A 12873-nucleotide genomic window follows, 5' to 3' on the forward strand; every position below is an offset into this window, starting at 1 on the left:
GCACATTCACCTGCACTGACACCGGACCATTCATAACCAGGAAAAGCGGAATTTAGAATATGACGGAGGCAGCATCACTTGTTCTGAAACCGAAATGTTTTCTATGACAGGTGTGTGCTGCTGTTCTCCTCTATTGTCTGAGTGTTGCATACATCACAAGAGCAGAGCTATCTATATCCTCAGCCTATGGCGTCTCCCAAACCCAATTAGCAGTGACCAAATGGCATAGTGTGTGTGTGAAAACGTTGGCGACGAGAACAGGCTGTACATTTCTCTCCCAGTGCCCCTTTCTCTCTTTCTCTCTCTCCCTCCTCTGCTATTTGATTCCATTTCTCACCCTTGCCATTTCCTCTCCCTTTTCTCTGTGCTCACACTCATCCCCTCCTCTATATGTGCACTGACAAGCTGTAGGGCGTGGCCCCCCCCCCCCCCTCCCTCTTCGCCACATACATTACAACGAGCCATGCGGCGTACATACATTCACGGCCATGTGGCGTTCACGCATGGCTGCACAATAACTGGCCGTCATATATGTCCTGGTTCACACTGCGGGGCCTCTGCTGAGACAAGACATTGCAGAATTCTTTTTTATCATTTGGAGGTGAGCGCAGTCGCACGGTGGCTGAAATGGTACTTTATTGCGTATATGATGTGTGTAACGCCGAGAACTGATGGCGTAAGCAACAATTACCCTAATTGAACATTCCAGAGCAGCCCTGCAAAATGGCTGCCGAGCCGGCACGCTGTCTGTGATGGCCGACAAGAGTGTGTAGGTCTAAGGTGTGTGCGTGTATAGCTGTCTACGTGTCTGTTTGTCTATGTGTGTGTGTGTGTGTGCCTGTGTGTTTGTGCTAACTCCATGTGAGAGTAATCCTGCTTTTGCCTTTTACTGGCTGCTTTGTGTCAGGGGAAGTCTCCGCTCACCGGAGATCTCTGCTAATCCATAATTACCAACCTCAATATACCTCCACTGTAGGAGCCATTATGTCAAACGCTAACAGCTGATGATTGTGTTTCCCGCAACCTGTAAGAAGATGCAGCTTTGGAAATAAAACTCGGCTCGAGATGGCGACGGCGCTGGGAGTCACCCTTTTTTAGCTCCACGTCCACCATCTTCAGAACGTCAGCATTAAGGTGCTGAATGTGTTTTCCCAAAGAGCTGACCTTGTTGTTTCTTTACAGCTCTCCGCCTCGCCAGCCCAGCACCCAGCCGGCCAGCCAGCCAACCATCTATCCGCCCAGCATCCACCCAGCCAGGCCGGCCCTGCCCTGCCCACCACTGTCAACCTGCAGGAGTCATCAGGGTTAGTGCGCCTTTGGCACGCCTCTGTGCCAAAATCATCCGCAAGCATCAGGCAGGAACTTGTAAATTTATAGATCTGCACTTAAACCAAAGGCCAGACGATGAAATAATAAACTTACATTAGAGAGAGAGAGAGAAGCTGTCCATAAAGCACGGCTACTGCTCCTGATTTATAAGTCAAGAGACACGCAGAGGTCTTATTGGAGCTCAAAAACCAATGTTTCATCCTAATCTTACAGCAGATATCCAGGGATGGCAATATTGTTTGTTTGATTTATGCTCATATATCTTTATGCTTTCACACAAAGAGACTCCTCTTAGGTCCTAACTTCATTTTTTCCCACATCAGGTCTCTTGTGAGTCCGATATAATATCTCAGCAGCTCTCTGAGGTGGGGACCTTCTTAAACACACACACATGCAGCCACACACATTTTTGCACCGAGATAAGCAGCATCCTCTCATTTACATACCCACTATTTCTCCCATTCATATTACACTACACACACACAGAGCGCAGATTATAAGCATCACTGGATTAAGTTAAAGCTGTGCCGTTTTGCTAATAATTCGAATACTGCAAGTGCTAGCATTTTCTGCAGTTCATCAGGGAGACGCTGTAAAAAGACAAAGCTGAACTAAATGACTAGCAGCGCTCAGGCCTTATCTCAGCTGTGTGGGTGTGCGGCTTGTGTGCTCATGTGGGAGAGAGAAAGAGCGCGTGTGAATGCCAGTCTCGGATGTGACAGCTGAGGGTCGGGCTTACACATTAAAATCTCTCGTCGCCGTTTTCTGATGCATTGGCCCAGCAGTGGTGCGGTCACACCATGGAGAGATTAAAGACGGTGGTGAGGGGACGCACTGCTGTATGTTCACACGCCACAGACCGTAATGGGTGTGTCTGTGGATGTGTGCACATAGTTGTGTGTGTGTGTGAGATACCTCTGCAATTTGCTATTGATTGGGGTGAATAATGCCCTCTTTTGCTCTTTCTCTCTCGGTCAGCCCTTCCTCTATAGATATAATGGAGCCATTTGTTCAATGTCTATAAATACAGTCGACTCAGGCTGAAAGCTCAGCTAAAGGCTGGCATCTTTACTGCGAGAAATGCAAAAAATCAAAACAGTAAAAGGCCAAAACTAACTAGCTCTCAGAATGCAGTCGAAGATAGTACAAAATGCTATGTTAACCATTTGAAACCCAAGCAGACTGATTTGTTTTCTTTCAAAAACATGGAGAGAAGGTGATGATCAATTTCAAGAAAACAAGAAAATGACACGAAAAAACCCCCGAAAATTCAACAAAATGTATATCCTACATTTTTTTCCTGTAACTTTTTAAAATATATATATATATATACATATACATAATTTTACTATAAAATAACTATAGTTTTCTGGAAAATTTCCCCAGTTTTAAAAAAAAAAAAAATCTTATAAAATCTATGTTCTTGTCACCTTTCAATCATTCCTTGCAATTAGTGGGACATTTCTTGCCAAGTTGCTCTTCGCTTTTTTCATGTTTTTGAAAGAAATCAAATCAATTTGCTCAGGTTTCAAAGGGTTAAACAGCATGTGAAAAGCATCCAAACGCACAAGAAAACTGATGTCTGTCCATGTTTCATAATGTTAAAATGGCCTCCTGTTGAATTAACGTGTCATGTTCTATACTTAAAATAGTTCTGCGTTATCAATCATCACAAAGCACATTTAAAAATATTTGTTATATTATCTAATAATCATGGTGCAAAGCTACAGCAAGCAGAACGAGCAGAGGCCCACTTAGTGTTATTGGGTCCCATTATAAAGAGCTGCTGGTATTCAGCAATATGCTTACAACAATTTAAACATCAGACCATAAAAGAGATCAAGTAAGAAAGGCCAGGGTAAAGAAATAATCTTGTTTTGTTAACCTATTTAATTGGAAAGATATTGATGTCCACCTCTGAGCAAAGGGAACATGAGGACACCAGTGTGTGTGTGTGTGTGTGTGTGTGTGTGTGTGTGTGTGTGTGTGTGTGTGTGTGTGTGTGTGTGTACCTGTGTTTGGCAGAGGGCCTTTTAGACCGGAGCAAAGAGGAAATGGATGCTTGGCAAACGCTCGGCCAGCATCCTTATCGCTGCTGCTCTCGGAGCTGACCACCACAGCTCCTTAATAATGGACCCAAAACACAGAGACGTTTCTATTTATGCACTCGCCAACACCTCTCAGCCTCCCAGTGTGTCGCTGCTACAGATAATATTAATGCACCAAATAATGTCTCCTAATCCAGGAGACCGTTCATTCCTATTAACGCAGTCGTTTATCATCCGATGAAAAGAGATGTGAGCGATGCAGTGCACATAAAAAGCCCAAACTAAAGAAATTAGTCTTGTAAGTTTCTGTCTCTCAGCACGACGCTATATGGAATAAAAGGGAACTGACACAAGTGTGCTGGTTAATAGTGTGGGTCTAAAACACAGTGATGGGGAGGATGTTCTCCACAGCGAAGCTTTTTGCCTCGCTGGCTTCCATCCCGAGTGCAGACAACAGGCGTCGTCATTTTCCAACTCAATTTACAGACGCATTAGGAGATGCTGAGGCGCGCCCAACTCTCTCAAATGCAATCAGCCTGCCTGTGTGTTTTAAGAGGAAATTGAGGGTGCCATCTTTATCGAAGTCTTTCTGACTTCTCCTCTTTCGCAGACTCCATTTTCTCACTGAAACCGTTTCAAAACATAAACAGCTGCATATGGATTTTTTTTTCCATGACAACCCTTAACTGAATTGTCTCCCTTTCAGGCGATGTGAAAGAAAGACAAAGAGGATGTTTGTGAGGACTGTAGACTCACCTCGTAAAGATTTAGATAGATTCAGATTTCCTGAGGTAAGTTGAAAATATGTCTGGCTACAAACTGCAAACTAAAATCTGTCCTTCTGTGCCTGCCTGCTTTATGGCCCTCTGCTATAATACAAATTGAACGTGTCTGTCTTGAAATGTTTTAATCAATTGAATTTAAAGCCCCAAATCTCATATTTTCAACACACAATGCATTTTTTAATGAAGTTTTTTATGGCACCTAAATTTACAGATCATATTTACTGATGATGTAATTTGAAATGAATTAATGGCATAATTTGACATAGATTAAAATAATATGAAATATTGCCAACTCCACTAGTTGGGCATTTTTACCAACGTTAATAGAGAGCACTTATCTCTGATTTTTTAAATGAAAGTTGAGTTCAATACAGGCTTTTTGCATTTAACCCTTGAAAGCTGACCAAACTGGCTTGATTTTTTTTTCAAAAAAAGGGGAAAAGGGCACTGAGCAACAACAAAAGAAAGGAATTAGAAAGAAATGAGTAAAAAATACAAAAAAAATCTACCTTACAATTTGTAAAACAAAACAAGATTTGGAAAAAGTACTTCATAAATGTAATTGTATTGTCTGTAACATCAAATCATCATCATTTTAAATATGTAATCGTGATAGTTATAACAATTATTTTTCCCCTGACTTTTTTAAAAGATAATTTTCTAAATCTCCTTTTTTTTGCAATTTGATGAGAATTTCCAAGTTTCTCATTGCCTTTTTTTCCCATGTTTTCAAAAGAAATTGCACCAATGTGCTGCGGTTTCAAAAGGTTTAAATACTTGTGAAAAGCGTCAGAGAGCAGCACAAAAAAAAAGTGATGTGGCTCCAGGTTAAACAAGATTGATGCAATACTTTCTTTTTACATTTGATATTTTGTGATCAGTCAGAAAAAAAGCCAGTTTGGACAGCTGCTCGTTCGATATTTTAGATGCTAAATTGATCTTGAATTCAGTTCGAGGTAGTATTAAAAAGCTCTTTAAATTTGGCTTTGTGAAACCTGCTGATACCCCGAGCGTGCACCTCTCTCCTCTCTCCCCCTCCTATAATTGATTTCACACCTTTGAGCCTCACAATAGTTTTCCTGAGTGCACTTAGGGGAGAGATTCAGGACAAAGTCAGCCTGAGAGCTCCATCCATGTAGACCTCCTCATACACACACACACACACACACACACACACACACACCAGCTGCCCACAAGCCGCCTCTGTTCATGTTCTGTCTGACCCTCAGCTAAACATATGACTAATTGAGAGCTTGGGTAAAAACTGAGGAGAGGGAAGCAAGGCGCGAGACAAAGGATGGGGGCTGGGAAGGCAGAACTGAGAAGAGGAGCTGGTTAAAAAAAACAAGTCAGGGAGATGAAGGAGTTATTAAGAAAGAAAGACGCGTTTGAAAAGATGGCATTTGCTATTATACTCATATCTTTAGCTGTCTTTCACTTCCTTCATTCCCTCAAAAATGTCACGGATCATTCATCCTCTGTTTCACCCTTCATTTCTCTCTGTATCACTCCATTTCTTGTACCAGCTGTTCACTCATCTGTTTCACTTTTGATCTCCTTTCAGATTTCTCCCTCACATTCCTTCTTTACCTGCTTAACATTTTCCTCTTCCTTCCTCATCTCCTTCTTCATTTTATTCAATATGTGCTTTATTTTCAGTCACTAAGTGAAGCCAGGACGACCGCAGATTGATCTCTCTCACACACACAAACACACACACACACACACACACACACACACACAAACACAAACGCACGCCTCAGATATTGATTATTCCCACGCTGCGGACACAGAGACACACAAAACATTATTCATATGTGGCGTTAAGTTGCTGCATGGCTTCGGCGAGTCGCTTTTCTGCCGAGCAGCGGCGTGGATCTATAATGTTCAGGTGGAGGAGGGCTCGCCAAGCATGTGGACGTTATCTTGAAATGAGGGGCTGGCTGCCATAGCAACCATATGATGAGGCAGGCAGGGCTATTTAAAGGAATTCAGCTGCTGCTCGCATTCCCGTCAGCTTCACACCGGTCCAGGGAAAGACAAAGACGTAGATGTGAATGCGGGAGAATATAGATCTTAGTTCCACCCCTACAGCTTGATGTGTGCTATTAAGGCTGGGTAACAAAAAGGAACAAATCCCTCAATTACACACTCAATAAAGGCTCCATTATATTACTCAAATGAACTACGCTCATACGTTTTATCTTGTATGCTGCGTTAAGAATCTCAACATTTATGTCATTTGACTCCTTATTTTGAATCTCCTACCCCTTAAATTCATGTCAGTATTTATTCCACCAGTCCGTAGAACGTATTTTTGTGCCTGTTAAATAAATGCAGCATTTCCACCTAACACAGCAGAACATGTGAAAGCACCGTCTTGTCATCCTGGTGAGAACAAGCTGCACACATTTCAAATCCATTCACAGAAAATGAACATGCATCCACACACTTTCCTGCTTAAACAGATGCACATCAGCAAAATATTCCCCTTCATTATAATATATATCAATATAAGCAAATATGAACAGTTTAGCCAGTGCTTGCTTGCAGATTTTATTTTATTTTTTACGTTAATGTGCATATGCTTGAATTATTCGCAGAAGGGGCCACTGTAATGTCAAATTATTCATAATTTAAAAAAAGCATACTTTTCCTCCAGAGAGCTATTTCTCAGCGGACAGCAACGCATGGGGAGGCAAGTGTGAGAGGAAGAACAACTGCTGTGCACCCACAGTGCCTTGCATGCCAAACAGAGCGAGGCAGAGCAAACAAAGGAAAGCGCAGTTTCTCACACACCGCCTGTATACACATATTTCTCTGTCAGATGTACACCTGGAGGAAACTGACACCTATTACCCCTCACCTGCTGAGGGAATTGCTGTATTTTAACCTAACCCTGTAGGGGTGGGAATTACCTGAGCCCCCACGATATGATACTGTCACAATACTCAGATCACCATACAGCATATACTGCCATACATTGCAAATTATTCCTTTTTTTCAGCTGCAAATTTTGTCACATCATATGTAGAGATGAAGGATATTGATTTTTTTGCAGTTATCTGATATACAGATATATAACTCATTTGGTTGATAACTGATACCAATATCTTGGATTTTTTAGAACACATTTGGCTGATACCGACATTGACATTTCCACTTTTTCCCACCTAATTTTAGTGATCATCAAGTGTCTTCTGTTACTTCTGTCAAATTATGAATATTCTTATTATGATGGCCCATCAGCAGGTGGAGACATGAAATACAATGCTTTTTGTGTAATATTTATTCAATGTGCAAATTAAGAAAAATACTTCAACTTAGGGTTGATGTTTTGTACATGTAACTATGTCAATAAAAAGAAGTATCGGTTTGTGACGCTGGCAGAAATAAGCATGTTGGCCAATTTCAAAATTTCATTTTAAAGCCAATATCTGCCGATACAGATGATGTGCTGATATTATCGTGCATCCCGAGTATCCAGTGGAGTGAAGTAGCGATTGATTTTATTACTAATAATTTCAAAGAAAAACAATACTTTCTTTTCGTGTATCACTACAGTATTGCTATGGAAAATATTGTGATACTATGTCATATCAATTTTTCTTTTTCTCCCGCCCCTACTAACTCTCCCTCCAATGATCAGCAGTTTCTGCTCTTTTCACCTAAACGAAGCAGTTTGAAACACAGTGTTGAGGTTATAGTAGTGAGCTTTTCCTCAGTCAACACATTAAGATTTACATCAAACATTGACCTGATGTTTTTTATAGATATTGTTACAAGATGTTTTGTGTGGTAAGACTAGACTTTTGGACACAAAGAGTGGCAGTCAGGGTCTGTTTCCAGAAAATAAATCAGCTATTCACTATTTTGATAATCAATTCATCCTTTAAGTCTTCCTTTTTTTTTTTAAGAAAAAATGCCAAACATAACTTAGTTCTGCTTCTCAAATTTAAAGCCATTCTTTATCTTTTGTGATATTTTCTGCATTTTCTGACATTGTGTTTGCTAAATATGTAATTCTGAAAATTGTCAAAAGTACATGTATTGATAATGCCGTTAGTTGCCGACAGTTAAAGATTTCTAGCAGTGGCAGAACAAGACAATGAAGTAAACAAAACATAATGTGTTGTAGTGCGAGGCACAAAACAAAGCCGTCAACTGCCCATAAAAGTAGATCAAATCCATTAAAAATAAAAATATAAACTAATAATATAATAAATAAGATGAGGAATAAACTAATAAAAGATACAAAGACACGAGTTAGAACTGAATGTTAAAATAAAATATAATAATAAAACTAAAAGTAGAACATTAAAAGAGGATAATACATATGAATTACAATGAATAAAAAAACTACAAAAAAAGTAAAATAAGATAAATAGTCAATTATAACACACAAGTAAAACCAACAAATTAAGATAAAATAATAAACCAATAAAAGTAAAGTGTACATATGCAAGTAAATATGTGTGTATATATATATATATATATATATATATATAGAGAGATATAGAGAGAGAGAGAGAGAGAGAGAGATGGATAGATAAATAAAAAGAGGAGTATAGATGTAATGCTGGTTTAAACCGTACTTATATAACTTTGTGTAATCAACACTAAAAACAGGCAATATTATGATTGTATCCAATATTCCTCTATCCAATACTAAAAAAAATTTAAATAAAAAAATAAAAGTTCAAATAGTCAAACCTGAACTCTTACATTTTGTACATTTTATAGAAACAAGCATCAGATAAGTGGCTGAAATCCAAAGTGTGAGTGATTTGTAGGATCCATCCTCATCTCTGGTCTCACAGGGTTGATGGGTGACTCTTCCTCTCCTGTGAACAAACGCTCCTGATCTTGACGTCCTGTCTTTTTCATGCTGATATTCTACAACATTTTAATTTGAAGTGCACAATTATTAGTGAAAACTGCCAGTGTTGTGTTATCACTGGGTTGAGCCCAGCGTGCTGTTCTAGCGCCTGTGAGAGCAGTCAGGAAGATTTAAAGTGCTTCATAGAAACAAAATGATGAGTGACCTCTCTGCTAACACTCCCTGTGCTCCTCACTCTGCTCTTTATCTCATTCTAATCCCAACTCATTTCATATGCTAAGTAAAAGCTTATATCCCTCTCCACTGTACGTACACACACAGCTAACCCTCGTTGCTGTGCTGTGATTATAAAATTTGCATAGGGGATGTTGTTGGAGCTGTGGAGTGCAGAGCTGAAGCAGGGGGTTGTGGGTGGTCTAATGCCTGTCAGGTGTGGAGAGGTGGGGCAGAGACTCCCAGAATCCCTCATGTCTGGATTTATGATGAGAACTCAACAAGAGGAAACCAGAGAAAGTTCCCTCATGTCTCTTGGAAGTGTCTCTCTCTCCTCACCTCCTATGGCTGCCTCCCAGTCTAATTTGCATGTTCTCTGTTGTCACAGATGTAGCGAAGATTAGGAGAGAGAGGACGAGGAGAGCTGACTGTGCGCCCCCGGGGGAGGACGCAATGAGATGGAACCATTTCTCTGCTTTCCAGAGGAGAAGAACTTCCACCATCAGAGCGCCATCTGCTGGCCCGGTGGGGCGGGACAGCTGGTGTTGTGAATCAGGCCGCCGCAATCCAGGGACCGGCTACTTCCCAACACCAGGGTCTCACCCTCACCCCTCACATCTCCCCTGGCTTTCTCCTCACCTGAACGATTCAATCTGCATATATGACTTTTTTTTTTTGCTTTCTGCTCTCTTTTGCCCCATGTATGTGTGATTAATGACTTGTAATATGAGTACTTGTTTGTCCAAATCTGTGTGAAGCATATTTCATCTGCATTTTTTCCTCTCAAATTATGATCAGAGAGCAGAGAGAGTACGGAACATAACTCAAATAAAATTTCACACTCCATGTAACACATACAACAAGGATGATGAGTTTATTTACATTAAAACTGTCCCAATTAAAGGAATGAAATATACATTTCATAAGTATGCCTGTGGCTTTACCCAATTTATGGCTTTGAAAAGGAGAGCACATAAAAGTTAACCCTCTTACAGCTGAGCAAATTGGCTTGATTTCTTTCAAAAACATGGAAAGAAGTTTTAAGAAAATTTCCTGTAATTTAGCAAAATAAAGAAAGACAAGAAAAAAATGCAACAAAAAATCATTAATAATTATAAAAACAATCAAATATTGTGTTCTGGCCATTTTTCAGATTTTAAATGGTTAATGTCTGCCTTTGGTTGTAAATGTTATGTTTCATGTGTTGAAATTTATTTCAAAATGGCTGCGTTTATTTACCCATCAAAGATGGTGTTTGTCAGTCACTCCTAAATAAATGATGACAAATGTGATAAAGTGACAAAGGGATCCCACAGGGCTCCGTTGGGGGGCTTTTGTTTCTTTGATTTTTTGGGTCTCTGTTAATAGCATGGTAAAGTTATTCAAATGGTCCAGAAAACAGATAACTTATGTTAATTTCCAATATTTACTTAGAAGTAAAAAAAAAAAAAAAAAAAAAAAAGAAAGAAAAGAAAATTGGAAGGTCAGCAGTTGAATCCCCGGCTCCTCCAGGCAACATGTCAGAGTATTCTTGGGCAAGATACTGAACCCCAAATTGCTCCTGATGCTGCACTGTTGGAGTGTGAGTGCGTGTGAATGTGTGAATGGTTACTGAATAGCAGGTGGCACCATGTATGACGGCCTCGGCCACCAGTGTGTGAACCAGAATCAGACTTTATTGTCCTTATAAACATATCAACTGTAAATTAACTCTGTCTAAACAAGTGCAGTCCATTTACCATCCATTTAGTAACAATATGCCCATTACCAGACATGTATGGCTTTAGGGAATATATATATCCACCTGCTCAATGAACAGTGCTCTCAGCATTCAAATTTCAGTACAAACTGATGAATTTTCAGATGTGATTGCATAATTCTACGCTGTAATTCTGACTGAAAAATATAATATGCAGGTCCACATTGACACCTAGCCTACATCCTATGAGGGACATATGAGACATACGTTAAAAATTCAAAACGTCATTCCCTCGTGTGAATGCTCCCCCTCCTTCCTTCTTTATCTTGTATTTCTCCTGTCCCCATGTTACTGAATTTAATGTCTAAAGGTGCTACAGTCCTGCAAAGATGATCATATCAGCTGCTCAGAGCATCCCTAATGAATTCTGAAAAAATGTGACTTTATATTGAAATGCTGGAGCAGACAGTATATTGTTCTGTGTAGTTATTGGGTCTTTCCTCTGAAGGCTGCAGTTGTACAGGCATTTGCTTATATAAGCTCAGTCTCTGAACACAATGCATTCACAATATGTCTATTATTTCATTATTTTAACGAAAGTTAAAATGCTTCACCAGAAAAATTATCTGAATGTAGGCTTTTCATATAGGCTGCTATACTGCATAGGCTATTTTAGCCCTCTTCATCAACAGCTGGGTGCTCAGTGTGGCAATGGTAGCACATCTATCAATCAGACTTTATTGGTGTAGCACTTTTTTACAAGCAAAACTGTAACACAAAGTGCCTCGTACAGTAAAACCAGAGGTCCCCCCACATACATGCACACACACAACACACAAGTATACAAGCACATGGATAAAAAAAAAGCAAGACTTTGCAATTAATTAAAGCAGAATTAGTCACTGAAACCAGAAACTGTGGAAACTCTACCATAAGTGAGAAAACACCAGAGGCAGCATAAAACTTATAGATGAAAAAGAAAAAACTTAAGGATAAAATATATTATCAATTTGTCTAGCGGACTCCCAGCAGCACTCTTATAACAACTGCATTTTCTGTGCATCAGTGTTCCTACACAAAGCTCTGAATAACAGTCTGCCTCCCCCCAGTGTGTGCTATGGTGAGTGTCAGATTCAAGTTGACATGTACATTTAGGATTTTTCTTTTTAATAAATGTATTTCATAACATAACCATCCTATGATAAATGTATGAATGAATGAATTTAATACGCAATATAAATACAATACAGTATAAATAATGATATAAACAAAAACAACTAACATCACTTTTTTTAAAGAAAGGGTGCAATACTTTTAACCATATACTTACTAATGGCGAGTTCAGTGTTGAGTTTTAGCCTAATGGAATGCCAAAGATAAAAATGATCATGCTTAACTGTCCCACTTTACCAGTGTTCACCTGTAGTTTTTTTTAATTGAAATATCTATAGTATAACTACCTACCAAAGAAGAGCAAAGTGGCTTTGTTTATTTCAAAAACATGGTAAGAAATTACAACAGAAATTGCAAGAAATTAATGTTTAAAAAGTGCAAGAAATTTACCTTAAAAAAGGAAGTAGAAAACAAACAAGAAAATAATTTGAAGTGCATTAAATAAATATAATTTTGATTATATTATTATGAATTATTGTAATACAGTTTTCTGGACATTTCCCCTAGCTTTTTATATATAATATTACATTTTAATTTTTAAAAAAAATATAATTCTCTACATTTCTTTTTAAGTTTTTCATTGCCTTCCCCCCCGGATTTTCTGAAGAAATCAAAGCAAATTTCCCAAAATATCCAAGGGTTTAAGTACCTGTGAAAGGCATCTCAATGCAGAACAAGAAAAGTGATGTCAATCCAAATTTTAAGGGGTTACTTAGAAATGTAAAGGTGCAAACAAAACAAAGCTTTTTGTTCCAGGCTTTTCCAGGGCCTCACTCCTGTAGGGGC

The sequence above is a fragment of the Plectropomus leopardus genome, chromosome 18, assembly GCF_008729295.1.
Source record: "Plectropomus leopardus isolate mb chromosome 18, YSFRI_Pleo_2.0, whole genome shotgun sequence".
Lineage (NCBI taxonomy): Eukaryota > Metazoa > Chordata > Actinopteri > Perciformes > Serranidae > Plectropomus > Plectropomus leopardus.